The 21,583-nt window shown below is 42.0% G+C and overlaps 1 protein-coding gene across 4 annotated transcripts in view; it reads right to left on the reverse strand.

Annotated features, from left to right (window-relative positions):
• The window catches only part of BACH2 (BTB domain and CNC homolog 2), a 383,728-nt gene that overhangs the window by 153,339 nt on the left and 208,806 nt on the right, over nt 1-21,583 (reverse strand). The window contains exons 1-2 of one of the 4 annotated variants that reach the window (XM_047761206.1): nt 10,021-11,182; nt 9,701-9,763 (exon numbers count right to left, since the gene is read on the reverse strand). The exons of 1 other annotated variant lie outside the window; for it this stretch is intronic. The gene's annotated coding sequence lies outside the window, so the exon portion shown is untranslated. Of the gene's footprint in view, nt 1-9,700; nt 9,764-10,020; nt 11,183-20,347; nt 20,497-21,583 lie in introns of those variants that run through there. 2 more of the 4 variants (XM_047761197.1, XM_047761205.1) reach the window with 2 other exon arrangements.

Raw genomic sequence — 21,583 nt, forward strand, 5'->3', positions numbered from 1 at the left:
AGGTCAAAGCGCACCTGCCGAGGACCTGGCCAGCAGAGGTGCATGACAGAGGACGCCCTCTCCCAGACTCCTCAGGTCCAGAGGCAAAAACAAGGCTGATGGTACCTAACACCTGCTCTGTAGCAGGCCCAGTGCTGGGGGCTTTTACATGCGACGCTTTATTTTTACGTGACATTTTATTCAGATATCCAGCTAGCAGTAACCCTGCAAGGGAGGCAGTTCTGTCCCTTGCATTGGTAACAACTCTGAGCTCCAAGGTCACCATTCTGGGGACCTGGGCAAGCACCCAACTCTGCACAGCACACTGCTGTCCACAGGGCTCCCCTTGACCTTGCTTAAGTCTCAGGGCAACTTCGTGAAGTGAAAACATTGTTTCCATTTTGCATGGCAAGAAATGGAAGCTTCGAAGCTTTGAGGGAGCCCCTTGCACAGTCACACAGCCAGCAAGAGGCCAGGATGAGTGGGAACGGGGATGCGATCCAAGGCGCCTTCTGTTTCACTGTACAGACTCCTGGAGGAAGCAGGCAACTCCCTTCTGTGGGAGTTCAAGGCCTCTCTACTGGAGCTAAAACTCAAAAAGGCTCCAGCTGAGATAAGAATTGCCAGACCCTTATCATCCCACCTGTCTCACTGTAATTGTTACAATGTTCCTAAGGACCTCCCCACCCCAGCAACTTGGCCTATGCCCTCCTGTCCCCCTACTAGGAAAGGTATGTGGCCCACTCCTCATCGCCTCCCCTTGATCCACCTGGCTTACTCCTTCCTGCCCCCCTACTAGAAAAGGTATGTGGCCCACTCCTTACCTCGCCCCTATGAGGGCAACATATGTCCCCAACCAACCAGCAAGTGTTTCAGAAGACCCCATTCTTCCCCAACCAATCAGCAGGTCAACAGGTGTATGGCAAGACCTCTCCTTGCACTCCTTTGTCTCTGGGCTATAAAAGCAGACACAACCAGGCACCCAGGTTGTGTCTCCCTGATTATCAGGAAGTCGGCCCGCTCTGTTAACAGGGTCTCTTGCCTCAATAAACTTGTCATTTCTTCACCTTGCTTTGAATCTGGAAAGTTCTTTCTCCAGCTGTGTGCAGAGACCACAGCACCTTCCCTTGACACCTGGGAATTTCCATATGCAGTGGGTGCGGCCATAAAAAAATATATCAGAAGGCAGCCAAGGGTCCTTCAGTGCCATGAGGCTGGACCATGGGGCTCAGGAAGAAGAGCATGGGGTCCAGGGTCTTCGTGCCTTTATCAGTTGAACTGGTTTTCCCTTCAACATGTCCAGCCAGCAGTGTTTGGAATAAGAGACTTTAGGACCTCCAAGTTCTTGTTTCTAGGGTTATTAGTCACAAACTCTTACCGAGGCAGTTCTCAGGCTGGAGAGCAGTCAGGCTAGGAGCCTCACCTTTGCAGGGGAGTCCAAGAAAGTCACCACGTGACCCCTCATGTCCCTGTTGTTTCCTTCCACTGAGCCCTTCTCTACCTTCAGTCTCTCCGTCAACCCAAACCTCCTCCTCTCACATCTCAAGGTTTCCTGGAGCCTCTGACAGGTGAACAAAGAAACACCTTTCACAAATCCATGCTCTCAAAGGATAGAAGAGAGAATAGAACCTTCAGTAAAGAACCCTCAACATCCCACCAGAAAGTCCCAAACAACCCTGAAAAGTGAGAATAAAACTACCAAAAGCTGACAGAGGGTAACAAACATTATTTCCAACCCACATTTGTCCTTCTAAAAAAAGCCAACCCGCTACTGAAAAAAACCCCTGAAATGTATGAAATCTAACATCATTAACATATTTCCTGTCCTCACAGAGCTTATAAAAAATGTTTCTGAGCTCTTCCCTGGCTCATTTACAACGATGAGAAGGAGCAAAAAGGAAATGCAACAGATGGAACCACCATCCACTCTCACAGTAATTTATCGCCACTCGAAGTAGCTTGGGCGAGATTTCAACCGTCTTTCAGATGTACCAAGAGCTTATTCCTGCCCAAGAACAATGAAGATGAGGCTCCTTAAAAAAGCTGCAGGTTATAAGCCATGTTTACTACTCTCTATTTTTGTTGTTTCTAAAAGAGATCACCCCAGCTTCCCTCCAACCCTCCCCAAACTGACTCCTTGAGGATCTAATCTGGTGCTGATTTAGAGCCGACAGGTGGTACATGCATAATTAAAGATGACCTAACACAGAATGCTCTCATTCCTGGCATATTATCAGACACTTAAGCAAAGCAATTATCAGTAGGCAATCTTTTCTGTCAACAGAGATAGAGATGAAACATTTCTTCAATTAAGAGGATTCTGTAAGGATGCTGTATATATATCCATCTGCAAATACTTGAAGATCTTTAGAGTTTAATACTAAGTCAGCTCAATGAACACCTCTGGCCAGTTAAATCATTGTTGTTGTTGTTGTTTTATTATTTTTATCCCTCCTCCTTTTCCTGGAAGGTAACATTTTTTTTTCTTTATTGAAGCAGGAAGGTTACATTTTTAACACCAGAATCAACAAAATAGAAACAATTTGGGGGCACTGTCAGAGATCCTGATCCAAGCTGACAAGGAAGGAAATCTCTGCATTTTCCTGCCTTCACCTTGCTAGGGCTTGCAAATATACTAAGTCTTTCTTAAAGGCACAAAGAAAAAAAAAAGGAGGGTTCAAATAAATGTAAATGCAATTAAAAATTTCTTTTAAAGCAGAATTATTCCCTCGCCATGCTCCACCAATGTCAGAGGATTTAGAGAATTATTGCCAAGCCTTAAAACTTGATCGTGAATCTAAGTGATCTAAAGGATTTTTTTTTTCACTTTGAAGAAATAAATATTATTCAAAGGAAGAAGGATCTTGACCAAATGATGGATTTTCCATTTCAGGTGGAGGAGGGAAGAGGCCTTCTGCTCCCTAACAGAGTACTGTATTTTTTATAAATTATAGTGCATGTACTTTATATAAATGCATGCATTTTAGCTTTCCTTAGAGCAGAAATTGCTTTAATGTTACAGTGAGACAAGTGATTTTCTTTTCTTTTTTTAAAAGGTGGCTTATACGTTAATGGGTTTTTTGAAGCCCGTGTAAAAACTGGCTTCCCTGAGACAGAGAACTTCACAACGTTTGCGGTGCATATTTTGCCACATTTCATAAGAGGTCTTATTGTTTAAATTCTTATATCCTTATATCATCTGTGAACAAACAGCCTTATTGTTCATTTGAACATGTCTTTATAGGATCTCTGGTGGCTGGGCTGGTGTTGTTGTTTGCATTTTTTTCCTCATCAAGTCAGAACAAAAGTCTCTTTTTCTGCAGCACTGGGAACTCGGGAACGCAGAGTGTGTGACAGCATCTGTCAGCTGGAAACACCATAATGATCACGTAAGTGAAGTGCTAACATTAATGGGCTGACTCCTGACAAGTAAATCAGGATCCATGGAAAAGTTTCTTCTACACAGCAGACTTCAGGGTAAGGCGAAATAGAAGCCCTTCATAGGTCAATGAAGAATCATCCAGGAGGCAGGTCTGCTGGGCAGCAGGACCCAAAGCCTTCTAAGCTGTGTTTTCCTTGGAAGGTGCTCCATTCAGAATATCGGAGGAAAAATACCATCCGTCTTTAGGGAAAACATCATCACGTGGGGGGCGGGGGTGACGGCGGGATCATTAATGGGAGACTCAGCAGGACTCAAAGCTCAAGTTCATTATATTTCTCAGAACTAAGAATAGCTTCTGAATGAGTACTCACAATTCTCTCTAGACCTATTTCTCCCAAGGAGCACTTCTTTCTCCCTTTCCAATTTTAATGTTAAAAAAAAAAAGGAAGAGCATATAGGCAGACACAGAAAGGTAGGCAGGAACAAAGGAACCTCCCTAGACGGGAGACACATCCAAACCCGCTCCACTGTGGATGCTGTTAAACACCTTCCATCAGGATTCAATTCACAAAAACTCAAAGGTGTAGTCCGACAGCATGCTGCATCAAGAGGCTGGGACAAAGAAATGTGTGTCCATGTGCAGTTTTGTGGCAAATAACAAGACACATGGGCTCTCCCAATTGATGTCATGGAAGAAAGGAGAAGAGAAGATGTAAGGTGCATACCGCCATCAAAACGAACATAATACAAAGGTGGAAAATTCCCGTGAGTTTATTTAAGGAGAGAGTCTCATTTCCCACACAGCCTAAGAGTCCCAGACTTTTCATGTCACTTTAGTACGTAAAGCAACATCTATAAGCACAGTCCTTTTATGCCAAGGATGGTGGGTCATGGCGCTAAGATATTTGCCCTCATGCCTTTCACACGTGGTTATTACTTAAGAATCATCAACTGAGGACATTTTTAAAAATGTTGTTAAAGGTGATGATACCTGACACATACCTGACATAGAGAAAGAGCAACTATCTTACTGTGAACCAAGGTTTCTCCTATCCACTCTCACACTAGTTTTGCAAGTATCTTGGTTTTACTAAGTTTCATGCTTGGATGAATAAAATAAGACTGTAACTACAGCTATAACATGAAGATTAAATTACAGTCCCCTGAATGGATCAAGTACTATTTTGGAGAAAATAAAAGTCAAATTCAAGATCTTAATGTCACTGTTATCTGTGTCCTGTTTCAAAAAGGTTGCTCAAAATCTGCTCTTTGGAAGCCTTAGAGAGACATTTCGTAGAATGCCGTGTGTTCTTCTTGTTAAGAGATTATCAGACATGCTTATCAGGTTTATTTCACTAAGGACACAGTGAAACATGTTTTAAGAAAGTCAGAATGGATGCTGTTTCAGACTTGTGGTTGCCAAGGGAGAGGGGGAGTGAATGGGAAGGACTAGGAGTTTGGGATCGTAGATACAAACTACCACATCAAGAATGGATAAGAAAATAAGGTCTTATGGTATAGCACAGGGGACTATATCCAGTCTCCTGGGATAGACCATGATGGAAAGAATACCCCAAAAAGAATGTATAATATATATGTATGGCTGAGTCACTTTTCTGTATAGCAGAAATTGGTGCAACATTATAAATCAACTATACTTTAATAAAAAATAAAAATAAATAAAAAATAGAAAAGAACGGATACTGTTTCAAATCGCTACCCATTCCGGGAAGACACTTGCTTTGGGGTTAAGAAGTGACCATGACTAATTCCAGAGCACTTGGTATGGCTTTTTCAAGAGCTGCCATTAGAAGTTAAACTGGACGAGGTGTCCAGCACACCTCCGATGACTGAGAAGGCAGTGGTACCATCGATGTTCTTATTTTCTTCACCTAGCACTTCCCCCCAAAAGGTGGCCTCACTTCTCTGCGGGGGCACAAAAGAAAACAGAAGAAGTGAAAAAAAAAAAAGCGGCTTTCTGCACAAACTGCACTCTAGGAATCAACCGTTCTTAACTTGGACCTCTTTCACTAAAAATGAAATGTTAGGCACCGGTACAATTTGTTTCCCTTCAGGATGGAAGGTGATGAGAGGGAAGAAGTGTTAGGAGAGGATTAAAGAAACATATGTTCTTAGTAAGGCAGGATTGGAAAGGAAACAAATAACATTACAGAGAGAAGGGTGATTACATCCTCATAAGGTACTTTGCATCTTCACAAAAAGAAAATAACAAGGGCTGGCTTATAGATGAACATCTTGTATCACTCAGCTACAAATAACAAGAGAGGGAATCCTGCACTAACCAGTCTATTACACAAATCAACTTCTATGTATTCCCCTGTGGTCAACTGAAACCCATACCCCAGCAGACATGGTGTGCGTTTACCTGTACACATTTGTAACCTCTGAAAACTAACGAACAATGGAGAATACAACACCACCAGGTATGATGGAAACCAGTGCATCCCTGCCGACAGCTCTGCTGTAATATCTTCCACTTGGTGCCAACAGCCTTCTCCTCCCTCCTCTCATTCTGACACAATGCCTTCAGGTCTGTCTAAGTAATGTCATTTACTGGAGTGGAATTCCCTTGATACTTTGTGTAGCACTTGGTGACAGTATCATTTATACTCCATGGTGTTGTGGCCTGACACTGATCCATCGGCCTTCATGCCTCATTCATACAGAGTGAGCAATTTCACCTTCCACTGTGCCCTTCTGGGGTGTGCATGTACAAATTTACTCCATTCAGCCCTAATTACAAACCTCGGTTGAAATGCTCTCATTAGATGTCTATTTCTCACTCCAAATGTCAATCTTATTGAAAATTCCGATTTTCCCGAGGATTCATCCATTAGCAATAAACTCTAAAGCATTCCATGACTGAGTGCATTAAACGGCAATGCGGACGTGCACTTCAAATACATCATTAGAGTAAATCTCCATTGCAAATGCTTTACATTATTCAACCAAAGGAATAATGAGCCCAGCCCGGCCAGTACCCTCAGATTGCACATGAAGGATAGGTTAAAACAGGCTCTTCTGCAGGAAGAAGCAGGCGGTATATCAACGAGATGAATTTCAGAGTCTCTGTCATTCCTTATGAAGGTGTGGGAGGAAATCACAGCCAGAGTCTAATTTATCACCTTCTTTTGCCTATGATTTTTACAGAAACTTCAGTCTATGGCAAAGTGCAATTAGGCAGGCAAAGAGAATGGGGAGTGTGAGTGTTCGTGGAGGGGACCAAGCTGTATCTGCGATGCTAGGAACTTGTTAGTCACCTAGAATGATTTGCTCTGCCTGAAAAGCATGCTTCCGTTTCACTCCACAGGGGAAAGAATGGAAAAAGCAGCAATGTCTGGATGCACTGAAAGCACCTGGGTATCATCCCAAGAAAACACAGGTTTTACTAGTGGAGACGACCTGAGAAATGTCTCCACCCCAACAGACTGATGGGTCCTAACATGAAAAATCCAGAAAATCCAATGAGGAGGTTAACATGTACATTGCAAACCTGAGGTTGTATCTGTAAGAGGGTGGTAGGGCAGACCATGAAAAGGAAAAGGTGGAGAGAGAATTAAAAAAAAAAGAGCAAAATACATTGACCTATAAAGCCGAGCCATCTCTGTTTTATACCTGCACCGTGTTTAATTCCTTAGCTTATTGGTCTCATTTATCACTGCTTGTCAGTTCTGAGGTGAGGCCAAGTCAAGGTGAAGTTATAATTTCTTTTTTAATTTGATAAGTGAAGAAAATGCATCCCAGGAAGGTCATGGAGGACTTGAAGGAAGAGTTTGATGGGCACCCTTAGCATCTAATACTGAAGGTTAACCAAAAAAGGTAAGTGATACTTACAAGAATGACCTTATGATGAAATATACAATAGATTTACATAATGCAAAAGGTTAGTGGGCAGAAAAAGACTCCTAGAAGGGCAGGTAGACATTAAACAGAAAATAACTGGCAAAAAATAATACAAAGCCAAGGAAGCAACAGTACTTGTTTTCTGCATGTCAGCATCTGGTTATCTATAGGACTGATCAGTAACCAGAATGATAACAGATGTGAGATTTTCTATAGGGAATTGTACCACCATGGAAGCTAATTGCTCCTCAAGTTGGGCCCATTCCCACTTGAAATATTTAAAACCGTACTTGATTACAGCATTAATGCTTTCTCTTTCATAATGTATATCAGCAGGTACTATCATTAACATGCACAGATGTCACAACTGAAATACCCATGTTTAAATAAAAAGCAGAGTGAGAACGTAAAAATAACTGACTCTTCTCAACACGGTGCCCATCTTAAGAGGAAAGACAGGCATCCCTGGTACTAATTTAATGGCAAAAGAAAAAACCCACACCAAAAACAACCTGAGCCCCTAGGTAACATCAGAAGCCTAAGAAGAACCAAACTGTTTGGTAAATGACCTGACTGAGAGACACCGAACAGGAGGCTGATCGTGTCTCCACTGAATTCCAACACCTGTACTCCAAGCATAGAAGGGAGCCCCTCCCAGGCCCTGAAATCCTCCACCACATTCTGATGATGCAACAGCACAAATAAGCATTGACACCATCCTTTTATTGAGCGCTGGCTTTGTGCATCTCCCACATTATTGGCTTTACTCCCTACCACCACCTTAACAGGTAGCCTCTACCCCTGTTTCAGGTTGTAATTAAAGACTTCCAGGCCAAGGAGAGGTTCAATAAACAGATCAAGGTCGACAGGTAGCTGAGCAAAGATTTGAGGCTGAGTCTCCTCTCTCCCAAACCTCTTGTCCCACTTTAAGCCCCATGCTTCACCATCTGCCAAGGCTGGAGTCATCAGTGTGGAATGTGATTTGCAGTCTTCAGTTTCCAGAGACTTCCAGAACGACTGCCCCATTGACTCATCTTATTCCCCAAATTACATCAAACCGAAAGGCTCGGCACACTTGCAGACCTTCTCTTTCTTTGGAAATGTCACAGGCACTCACACAGTGGAACGGGGACAGCACCATTGCTGGGATCACTGAGGTAGAAATTTCCCTGTGAACCCTGCCGCTGTCTCCCTTTGCTGTTTCTTGTAGCCACAAACCGACACGTTACCACTTACTGTGGTTGCAGGAGTCTTAGGAGTCAGATGAAGGGGGGAGGTTTATTGGCTAACTGTCCCTCCAACATCTGTGTCACAGAGGGTACTCCAGAGCAACCATGTGCCCACCCTTGTCCTCGCTTCCACCGCCCGTCCCTACACAAGCAAGAGTTTTCCAACCTCTCAGCCACACCATTAAGAATTCCTCCCCCTTGCTGTTCTATGAGTCTATGAGACACAACTTTCTAACAATGAGCCAAGAAGATGGATGTTGCCAAACAGCATTTCAAACAAGGCAATTACTTTTCAAAAAAGATTCAAGGATTCCATCACTACTTCTTTCAAGCTTCCATCGACACAATTTGCTTATGTATGAGCTGTATCTTTCTTCCTTTAGAAGGGGAAAATGCTGATAAATTATCACAGGTAGACAAACAGCGCCTAGACCTGGCTGCCTTTTTTGCTGCTTAAACAGAGACACATCGATTTCCCCAATGCACCACTTACCAGACAGATGCAAAGATGTGGGCAAGCCAGTCATCAAAATTAACAGAGTGATTGTGCTTGCACTACATATTCTGATTTGTATGAATCTTATTTTTAGCCATGCACAAAGGGCAATAAATGGAAAATCTTATTCTAACCGCTTCTTTTTCTGGGCCACCCACACTGCTCCACCTACCGCACAAGTTCACAAATGTAAAAAAACCCAGCCCGGGGTTTGTCCTAACAAGGGATGCAAAGTGGCTAAAATGTGTGACATTTTTTCCAGTTAGTGTTTGTACTTTCATTCTTTTTCTGTATCAGGACTTTCAGGGAAAACAACATTGACTTATCTCTGGGCATTTTCAAAGACTCCAAGGGTGGTGGGTCAGGCGGCGCACTGGCAAACGTGATCCGCCAGGCTCCGCCACCGCCCCATTGCAAGCCACATGTCAACCGGCTTCCACCAAAGAAACGCACTCCCCAAAACGTTCCTGTAAATTCAGGAAGATAATGCCTACCATGTTTTGTTTTGCAACAAGGACGGTGTTTTAAAAGTTCTGTGAATGAACAAAAGTGACAACAGAAACATTTCTAAAACAGCAGGCTGACAGGATAGATTTTGCCAAAGTTAGGTCAATAGCACGTCTTAAATCTGCTCAGGGTGACTCGGGACAAGGCTCACGGAGGCACAGCACACTCTCTCGTCCCCTTCCCTCCCGTGCATTTTCACCTCTGTCTGCCCCATCCAGTCACCCCCCAAAGCCCGCAGCTCACCAAGCATGAACTCACACACGCTCTCGCTGCCAAGCGGAGCAGCTGATGTTGAGACACAATCACCTTGAGAGAAAATCAGAAAAAGAAAAATTTGAGGAAGAGGGTTTTCTGGGGGCATAGACAGGAAAGACATGATCACTATCTCTTCAGACATTTCATGAAAAGGTAAGTTATTAGGGGCTCTAGGTACGAATCAAAATGCCTGTTCCCCTGAGCACGCCGCAAAGCAAACACATGCAGGTAGGGATTAATATTTCAAAGTCAGTTTCACAAAATAATTAAGACATGAAAAGAGCCAACGCTGAGAAAGGCATCTTTACCTGTGCGCCTGCTCATTATCCAGAAACCAGAGGAAATGCTGCCATCCCTGGTAGATACACGCCCTGCAGAGCTCACACCTTCTTCCCAGAGCAGCGCCGATGAGCTGGATCAGAGAATCTTTGGGAGGTTAGAGGCCACTCTCGTCAGAATCTCTGACTAGTGTTGTAAAAACACGGGTAATTAAGTGTTACGAAAAAGTGGGTCATCCACCACTAAGATACAACCACACCGCCCCACGCTAGACTCCAAATGACTGTGCTGTGACAGGGTGGGAGGGGTCTGAACACAGCGAAAGCAAAACTTTTATGTGGTGAGGAGTGTTTTAGTTTTCACTGGTTTAGGTTAGAGAAAGTTAATCTCAATGTCAACTGCAAACCAACTAAACTTTTAGCGAGTTCTTAAAGTTTTACGACAAATGCGGGCTGCTCGTGCCATGGGAAATTCAGAGACAGTGTCATAAACAGCCCAAGGGACAGTCTCAGGCTTCTGCGACATGTCTGTCGCTGCTGATCGAACACCGTGACTCAGGAAAGCGAGGAGGTCAAACCGAAACTGAAGGTAGGGAACCGAGTTCTCACTATCCACATGAGCATCTCCTTCTCCAAGGGAAGATCAAAGCACCGCAGACCACTTCCCAAACCGGTACCAAACCTGGGCATCTGACACAATCATCGGCATTTACCACAGTCCTTTTCGACTGCTGTTGGAAGAAGGCAGAATGTATACCCGGATGGAGCACATTTGTTCATCTGTCACTCAAGAGCCACAGAAATCTTAATTCAAGTCGATACGCACTACGGCCCTGTTACCTACAAGGATACAAGGGATGTGAAAGGATGCAGAGGGAAGAACCTAGAAGGACCTGCTTTCAAAGAATCTCAGTCTTGCCCAGAGGGAGACCTCATCAGACCCAATGCCCAATACGGATCATTTGAAAAAAGCCCAAATCTCTTTTAGCAGCTGCTTTCTCGACACTTCTTATTCTACTGACGTAAGGTTTGTGGATGGCGTTCCTGCAATATTTCTCAGATGAATCCTTTAGCCATCCCCTTAATCCTTTTTTTTGGGGGGGGGGTGCTCACCTTTGGCTTATGGAAGTTCTCAGCTAGGGGTCAAATTGGAGCTACAGCTGCCGGCCTACGCCACAGCCATGGCAACGCAGGATCCAAGCCGAGTCTGCAACCTACACCACAACTCATGGCAATGCCAGATCCTTAACCCACTGATTGAGACCAGGATAGAACCTGCAACCTCATGGTTCCTAGTTGGATTCGTTTGTGCTGTGCCACGCCAGGAACTCCCATCCCCTTAATTTTTATCTGGCTTTTCTTTCAGAGATCTAAGCCCTTCCTAACTTTGGCTAAGTGTTAGGATTCAGCCTGATCCAAAGGAAAGCACAGAGACATCAGCACATCACAACCCACCCCACAGCCTGAACACACCAGAGAAATTTGAAGAGAAGCTTCTTTGAAGGGGGATAAAGGATGAAAAGTTGGGAGTCTCCCTTGGGGCTCTGTGGTAATGAACCTGACTAGCATTCATGAGGACACAGGTGCGATCCTGGGCCCCACTTAGCGGGCTGTGGTGTAGGTCGAAGATGCAGCTTGGATTTGGCATTGCTATGGCTGTGATGTAGGTCGGCAGCTGTAGCTCTGATTCGACCCCTAGCCTGGGAACTTTCATATGCTGTGGGTGTAGCCCTAAAAATGAAATAAAATAAAATAAGAAATAAAAAAATAAAATGAGAATTAAAATAAACAAACAAATATTTTTTAAAAGGGAAAAAAGGATGTAAAGTTGAAGGAAAACTCTCTGGTTCACAGCACTCTTAAGAAGGGATACATCTGAATATAAAATGAGAATTTTATTGGAGTCAATATTGTTTGGAGTATAGTTGGGGAACGGGGGATCTGGCTAATCACCCTTTCCCACTTCTGCCAAATTGCCTTATAGGGTATCAATTGTGAATTTTTAAATAACTAGAACACAATCAGTTGATCCAACACTGGAATCATCTTGTACCTCATTAAATCTTTTTTTTTTTTATGATTCCAGAGACCCCCTAGGATCTTGCGGGGCCACTCAAAAATCATTCTTTGACAGAATGCAGAAATGAAAAAAAAAAGTTAATAGTGATTTCCTCTTGATAAAGGCACTGTTGAGTCTACACAGGTATCTCCTCTTGCAAGAGGTGATTAAATGTAATTTGAAGGGAGAAAAATAAGCAACTAGGAGATCGTTGCCATAGAAAATGATATCAAAGCATCATTCTTGAACTCCACCCATCTGTGAGATGTCATCAGTCCAGAGTACTGCTTATAAATTTGGAATTAGTTGATAAAATGAAAAAAGTATGGTGGAGAAAAGACTTGTGGTTGCTAAGGGGAAGCGGGGGGGGGGAGTGGGATGGACAGGGAGTCTGGGGTTAATAGATGCAAACTATTGCACTTGGAGTGGATAAGCAATGAGATCCTGCTGTACAGCACAGGGAACGATATCTAGTCACTTGTGATGGAACATGATGGAGGATAATGTGAGAGGAAGTATGGGTCATTTTTCTGCACAGTAGAAAATTGACAGAACACTCAATTTTTTCCAACTACAATGGAAAAAATAAAAATCATTAAAAAAATGAAAAAGTCCAGAAGAAAATACCCAAAAGTATGTGTTAACAGGTAGCTGGATGAACAGTTAACAGATGTAGTTAACAGATACACAGTTAACTTTGTATCTGGGTAGATGGATTAAAGATAACTTATTTTCTTGATTCTATTCTTTTTTATCTTTGGCAATGACTTTATTTTTCATTTTTAAAAGTTTTATTGACGTATAGTTGATTTACAACATTGTGTTAATTTCTGTTGCACAACAAAGTGATTCTGTTATACACATACACACATCCATTCTTTTTCATATTCTTTTTCCATATAGGTCATCACAGAATGTTGAGTATTCTGTTATTTTATAAATTGTGTACCATAAGCATGTACTACTTTTATATTCAGGAAAATAAAGCTACTTCTGTTTTGACAGAAAGAAACAATTATTCTCTGATTCTGCTCTTTGTAGTGACTAAGGACACTTAATACATGGGATATATTATAATAATCTGGACTGGTGACAAATCAGACATGAAATACAGGGAAAATCTGCTAGCAACAAAACATTACAGCTTCCAGTTAAGCACACTTCAAGGACTCTAAGAAGCCTGCTACACTACAGAGCTTTGCAAATACTGTTCTTCCTCACCATGACTCATGGTCAGGGCCTCTCCAGCTACAACAGAGCTCCAGGCCCCAGAGGCCTCAGAATGCTCTGTTTAATGTGGGTGTCCTTGGAAGAGTGGAGCTATTCCTTGGGCGAAATCATGGTTCAGAGGGAGTTGTCACTTCATTAGTACAGGCACATTCAAAAAAGAACACACAAATAACCTCTAAAAAGCAACAGGCTAGATATTATTAGAGTACATTGGCAAACTATTTGTGCCCCAATTGACATCTTAGTGACATCACTAAGTAGCTTTATCATATATGCATGGCTGAGTTTATTTAGAGACTCACAGGGAATATCTTTGGAAATTGTGGATCTGTAGCTACCATGCTGATAACATCACCCCTATCTGTACCATCAGTGTATATACAGAGAATGAAAATTAATTTTGATGCTGCTCATATATCCAGAGAAAACTGTAATTTGAAAAGGTAGGAGTTCCCACTGTGGCGCAATGGGATCCGTGGTGTCTTGGGAATGTTGGGATGCAGGTTCAATCCCTGGCTTGGCACAGTGGGCTAAGGATCTGCTGTTGCCACCGTTGCAGCTTAGGTTGCAACTGTGGCTCAGATCTGATCCCTGGCCTGGGAACTCCACATGCCATGGGGTTTCTAAAAAAGAAAAGAAAAGAAAAAAAAAGATACACATACTCCAACGTTCACAGCAGCATCCTTTACAATAGCCAAGACATGGAAATAACCTAAATGTCCACTGACAGAGGAATGCTTAGAGAAGATGTGGTATGTATATACAATGGAATATCACTCAGCCATAAAGGCATGAAATATTGCCATTTGCAGCAACATGGATGGACCTGGAGATTATCACACTAAGTGAAGTAAATCAGACAAAGACAGATGCCATATGATATCACTTTTACACGCAATCTAAAAGAAATGATATAAATGAACTTATATATAAAACAGAACCAGACTTCAAGAAATACTACAAAGCCACAGTCATCAAAACAGTGTGGTACTGGTATCAAAACAGACAGACAGACCAAGGGAACAGAATAGAGAACCCGGAAATAAACCCTGACACCTATGGTCAATTAATCTTTGACAAGGGAGGCAAGAACATCAAATGGGAAAAAGAAAGTCTATTCAGCAAGCATTGCTGGGAAACCTGGACAGCTGCATGCAAAGCAATGAAACTAGAACACACCCTCACACCATGCACAAAAATAAACTCCAAATGGCTGAAAGACTTAAATATATGACAGGACACCATCAAACTCCTAGAAGAAAACATAGGCAAAACACTCTCTGACATCAACATCATGAATATTTTCTCAGGTCAGTCTCCCAAAGCAATAGAAATTAGAGCAAAGATAAACCCATGGGACCTAATCAAACTGAAAAGCTTTTGCACAGCAAAGGAAACCCAAGAGAAAACAAAAAGACAACTTACAGAATGGGAGAAAATAGTTTCAAATGATGTAACTGACAAGGGCTTAATCTCTAGAATATACAAGCAACTTATACAACCCAACAGCAAAAAAGCCAATCAATCAATGGAAAAATGGGCAAAAGACCTGAATAGACATGTCTCCAAGGAAGATATACAGATGAAAAAAATGCTCAACATCGTTGAGCAAACACATGAAAAAAATGCTCAACATCGTTGATTATAAGAGAAATGCAAATCAAAACTACCATGAGATATCACCTCACACCAGTCAGAATGGCCATCATTAATAAATCCACAAATAACAAGTGCTGGAGGGGCTGTGGAGAAAAGGGAACCCTCCTGCACTGTTGGGGGGAATGTAAACTGGTACAGCCACTATGGAGAACAGTTTGGAGGTACCTTAGAAATCTCTACATAGAACTTTCATATGACCCCACAATCCCACTCTTGGGCATATATCCAGACAAAACTCTACTTAAAAGAGACACATGCACCCGCATGTTCATTGCAGCACTATTCACAATAGCCAGGACATGGAAACAACCCAAATGTCCATCGACAGATGATTGGATTTGGAAGATGTGGTATATATACACAATGGAATACTACTCAGCCATAAAAAAGAATGACATAATGCCATTTGCAGCAACATGGATGGAACTAGAGAATCTCATACTGAGTGAAATGAGCCAGAAAGACAAAGACAAATACCATATGATATCACTTATAACTGGAATGTAATATCCAGAAAAGAAAATCAAAAAAGAAATCATGGACTTGGAGAAAAGACTTGTGGATGCCTGATGGGAGAGGGAGGGAGTGGGAGGGATCAGGAGCTTGGGCTTATCAGACACAACTTAGAATAGATTTACAAGGAGATCCTGCTGAATAGCATTGAGAACTTTGTCTAGATACTCATGTTGCAACAGAACAAAGGGTGGGGAAAAAAAATGTAATTGTAATATATACATGTAAGGATAACTGGATCCCCTTGCTGTACAGTGGGAAAATAAAAATTAAAAAAAAAAAAAGCAACAACAACAACAACAAAAAACAAAAAACAGATCCACAGACATAGAGAACAAACTTATGGTTACCAAAGGGAAAAGGGGACGACGGGATAATTTTGGAGTTTGGTATTAACATATACAAACTACTGTATATAAAATAGATGAACTAGATCCTACTGTATAGGACAGGAAACTATATTCGATATTTTGTAAAAGAATCTGAAAAAGAATATATACATAACTGAATCACTTTGCTGTACACATGAAACTGACACAACATTGTAAATCAGCAGTACTTCAGTTAAAAAAGTATTAAAAATTTTTTGATGATGTCTTGAGCAGAACAAAATTGTGAAACAATATGTTATAATTACATACATTCTTAAAAAAATAGAATTGGCTTCAAAACTATGCCAATGGTTCCCCAATGACAGTAAGAGCTAAATATATATGTTCATGAAATTATGTTAATACCACTCTTATTATTAACATCACAACTTTTAGAGTGCCTCCAAGTATAATAAACAGAATAAATGTAAACAGAATATCTGAGATTTAAACTTTGGCACCAGAAAGGTGGTAAAAGCCAAAGCTTGCATGGTTTCTCAAGAATAAAAATGAATGGTATGTTTTTCTACCTGAAGTCAACATCTTTAGATTACTAAGGCACAAAAATAGGTACAATAAAAGCTCAGTTAACTTGGCTATTGGAAGACAAGATTTTTTGGTTTGGATCAATTTTTCGGTGAATCGACAGACAGCTAGAAAAAGCTTTTTGCTGAAAATCTTTCCAAAGCAGTTTCTTTTCCTAATTATAAAGCATTTAACCATTCTCAATGATTCAGCAGGTCAGCGTCACCAGCTACAAATATCCTCTGGGGTATATTCTCCACCTTTACTAAACCAAAGCTATCTTGTTTTCTGAATCTTTATCACTGAAAAAGGGAAGTGGGATGTGTGTGGTAGGGTGGGGTGTGGGAGGGGGTGGGGTAGGGTGGGGGTGGGGAAGCACAAAGGCTGGTTAATTCAGGGTCCTGGTTAGTTGGGTTCCAGGTAGCTGAGCCATCACTAAACATGGATTCAGCATCTGGAAGAAGGTATATCTGATTCCTTGGAGACAGGAGAGCCAACCAGGAGAGCCTCCGAGGGTCCGTCTTTCTTGGTTTTCTCTATCTCATTTCATTGCCTCTGGGTGACCATTGGGGGATCTGTGTCAGGGTGTCTGCCTGAAAACCATGGTCTCAGAACTCATGGGGTTGAATGTGTTTTGATTAGAGTCTACATTCACATTGACCAACTCAAGGTCCAGGTGCCAGTAGCTACGTGGGATGGCAACGATGGATGAGTACTTCTCCCTCTTAGACTTGCTGACCTGGATTTTCTTTCCTATCAAAACCTAAATTTCCTATTTTTAAAATATCTTAGCAGCTCCCTATGGCAACTGACTCTGAAACCTTGATTGCTATCCTCTGTTCTCCATCACCTAAGCAAAGAGCATGCAGGGTTTATTTCTAAGCAGATATGGAAAGTCTGTGGCAGGAATGAGGGGACTGAATTATAGGGATTATACTGCAACTCTAATGACTTTATTTCACCTCTTTTTTGGTTATACCTTTTCCTTGAGCCAAATACATACAGATGCATATATATGTGTATATGCATATATGTCCATAACGCACACACATGCATGCTCGCATAGACAAATAATTTTGATGTCTTAAGGAGGAAGTGGGATAATTTAGGACAGGGATTTTTACATTTTTTGAATCTATGGATCCTTATGCATGGCTCTATAGGAATTACACACCCCTGGTCAGATCTGGGGGCAGAGCTTGAAAGGAATGAAGTAAAACAGCACAGGGAGTTCCCATCGTGGCTCAGTGGTTAACGAATCCAACTAGGAACTATAAGGTTGCAGGTTCAGTCCCTGGCCTTGCTCAGTGGGTTAAGGATCCCACAGCGTTGCCGTGAGCTGTGGTGTAGGTCACAGACGAGGCTCGGATCCCGTGTTGCTGTGGCTCTGGCGGAGGCCAGTGGCTACAGCTCCGATTGGATCCCTAGCCTAGGAACCTCCATATGCTGCAGGAGCGGCCCAAGAAATGGCAAAAAAAAAAAAAAAAAAAAAAAAAGACAAATGAAACAAATAAACAGTACAGGAGCAAAGTGAAGGAGTTCTGAAGAAAACATGGCTACCAGGCCCCACAAGAATTCACTGATTGTTCTCCAAGGCCAGCTTTCTGGAAACACAGAATAAAATGCAACATCCACCCCAGTGGACTACTTAGTGATTCAATCCTGCGTATTCCTCAGAGGTCTGCAGGTCACTCATTCAACTGTTCTGTGATCCTCACGGATCCTAGTTGGGTTCATTAACCACTGATCCACAACGGGGACTCCTAGACCCTATTTTCTTTATCTGTTCACCACCTTTGGGCTATTGGGAAGAATGCTTAGGAACATGGGTGTACAGATATCTGTTCAAGTCCCTGCTTTCACTTCTTTCAGGTATATACCCAGCAGCAGGATGGCCGGGGTACATGGTGGTTCTATATTTACTTTTTGGAGGAATCACAGACTGTTTGGTACTCAGTTTTTTCAAACTTACATTAAACTTTTTGTTTCAGTGCCGTTTTAGGTTGAAAGCAAAATCAAGAGGAAAGCACAGAGGGTTCCCACACAGCCCTCATCCCTCCACACATGACATTTTTAAAGGTGCATTAGGCATGCGGTTGAATGCTTTGCCCAAGGCTATGGGGAGAGATCCAGGCTGGCAGCACCAGGGCTGGTGGGAATCTGAAGCTCCAAGTCACCAGAGTCGTCCCAGCAGCGTCCCTGGCCTGTAGTTACTAAACTGACTGCCATCAAAGGTCATCTACCAGGAAAATCCAAGTGTAAACATGGGCGCTCACAGATGCCAAAGCAGGAGGGGGATTAAGGAGCCTTTGACCTATCCTGTTTCTTTTACTTCATGGTGAAGACGCTTCACACCTGGGTTGAAACTGCCATGAATGCCGCGCAGAATAACCAACTAGGGCTTGACCAAGATGTTTGGGTAGAGTGATAATGGGCAATTACATCACTCACAACTCTGTCAGTCCTAATGCCAGTCCTGTTCCCCTTTGGGCAGCCCCCAGAAGACAGCTCTGCATTAATTGCTTAGAGAACTCTTTCATCACCTACCACTTTTTTTTTTGTATTCTTCTTACTAGTATTATTTATTTCAGAATTTTAAACACATGCACTTATATCTGCCCCCAGAATTTTTGCCTCTGTTTATGTTTAGGCAATAGATATACACCGTTATGTATCTGCTGGGGAACTACTTTATTAAAAGTGATCATTCTCAACTTCAGAGGGTTATTATTAAAGAACTGTAAGTCCTAAGTGTTACTTTGAATGATAACATCTACAATATCCAAGTAAAATGTTATAAATCACAATGCTTAGCCACAGATTTAAAATGTCCAGACCTTTCTCAAACATTTCCCGGATAGCATCATTCATACTCTTTTTATAATCACATTGACTCATTGAAACCAAAGAAAACATGTTTAAAACTCCAACATCGAAAGCTTAGAAATACACAAAATGCGTATAGATTCACAGGCACCTCTGCATATTTTCACACATGCTCACATATATCCAAGTGTGCATTTGTTGAGCCAAAATCTTCCACTTTTCACTGTTAACGTGGAACAAATTGCTTCTGTCCTCAAGACAGCACAGTGACTGGCTTTTTCCAAAGCTAACACAATAACATCTGATCTTCAAGATATGTTAGTCCTGAGAACTTATAACCCCACAAAACCCTGGACTTGCTGGCTTGGACCGTTTATTAGGGGTGCGTCTTCCTTCCCATGTTTGTTCTGTAAATCAAGTCCCACTTAAGTGTATGAGGGGGAAGGTTCATACTGGGATGATTCACTTTGAAAGGGACCAATGTATTTCCCAGCTCAGGGGAAAAAAGATTTTCCCTTTTGAGTGTATCTAAAAGCATGATGACTACACCTGCGAGGGGACCAGAGCTGCCATTCTAGCCTATTAATAGCACTGCTAGTCATCCCTGTTGAAAGCCAAGGGCAAGGAATGACTGGTGCTCCCACTTCTGGAATCAAGCTGGCAGAAAATAATGACATCCACTTGGCTGGACTTTCAAAGGTGACGGTGCTGAGAAGACCATAATATTCTCTCTTCTGAGAGATGAGTCCATGCATTAAGTACAGCACTAAATATCTTAATTTAGTGATACTTCATACACCTTCCAAGCTTTATCGTCTGTCCTTTCAGTCACATCTGAGTTAAAGTAGTGGTTCTCAAAGTGGGGTCCCTGGACCAGCCGTATCGGCATCACCTGGAACCCTGTTAGGAATGCAAATTCCCAGTCCACCCCAGATGTCCTAAGTCAGATATTTGGGCACAAAGCCCAGCAAGCTGGACTTTAACAAGCCCTCTAGGTGATTCTGAAGCAAGCTAGTGTGTAAGATCGATCCACTGAGTTAAGGAACCACCAATATATAGATTCCAACTCCCGCTCCCTTCCTCAATTATAGTTCTCAAGATACCTTGTTGGTATTACCTCAGAAAATTCTTAGGGTTGATTGGTGTGAAGGAAGAAACCTTCATCCAAACTTACATGTAATTTTTCCAGGTCCTGTGCTGGCTTTGAGTCTTAGGATGCAGGGAACTGGGCGAAGGGAGAGAAGAGAAGGCTGCAGCAATCCATTCAGACATGGACCCCAAAGCTTTGTGGGGCAACCTTGTGACAGGTCAGCGAGCGTCCACCTGATTGGGGGGAAGACTGTCCATTAGCAGAGGAAACCTTGCATGCTCACGTCTCCCCTTTGCCTGCCATCCTGCTACACCCCACCCTTGCTTTCATGACCAACCTCTAACTTATTGTGTCTTTTGACTGGTCCACCTAAACAGAACACGATAAAATAATCAGTATCATTGGGGCTCTCCCGAACCCAAAGCAGCTTGGACACAGGTCCATGTCCAGCCCATTATCTCTGTCTTTCATCTAATGAATGTTTCCTTTCAACAAATCAGAACACCTCGGGTTCAAATGACACACGTGGCTGTATTAACAAGAAGATTTGGGAAGCAAATGATAAATTTGAGAATTCTGACAGAGGATTTGCTGATGTTTCAAACGTTTTAAAAAAAATTAAGAGTACTTTTTTTTCCTGAAAATAAATACATCCTTATTGCATAACATCTGTAAAATTTACAGAAAAACATAAAGAAAAAAATAAATCAACTGTAATCTTGACTGTAACCATTGGTGAGTCACTAATGACATTTTGTTGTATAGGTCCATGACCTCTTCGACGAACCTCCTGGGACAGAGTTCAGAGTTCAGAACTGCTTGGATTTTAAGGAGTATTATGATGCTCAACTACCATTTATTACATTATACCCCTTCAGAATCCGGAACAGCACCCCATAATCAAACACATTAAATATCTCTGCAGCAAAATAGATGCACATTCTTATTTAGTCAGATAAAAGAAAGCCTTGCATTAGTTCAGATCAGGTTTTTCTACCAAAGAAGTCACCAAGAGACTTTTGTGATTTCTGAACCTAAAGGATTCAGAATTGGGAATAAGGGATTGTGGACTAGTGTTCTTTTCAGATACACAAAACTAGTCAGAGGTTTGTTTCTACTTTTCAATTCGATATTATATGAATGTGAGCATTTCCCCAAGTTATTAAAAATTCTTCAGAAACATACTTTTCAATGTCTGTGTAGTCTTACATACCACAGAAAAGGGTTTGGTTTATTTCTCTCATTTTTGGAATTACATATTGCTTTCTTTTCTCTTGTTATTGCAAATAACACTTTGAAAGACATATCTGAATATCAGAT

Source organism: Phacochoerus africanus, chromosome 2, assembly GCF_016906955.1.
Source record: "Phacochoerus africanus isolate WHEZ1 chromosome 2, ROS_Pafr_v1, whole genome shotgun sequence".
Taxonomy (NCBI): Eukaryota; Metazoa; Chordata; class Mammalia; order Artiodactyla; family Suidae; genus Phacochoerus; species Phacochoerus africanus.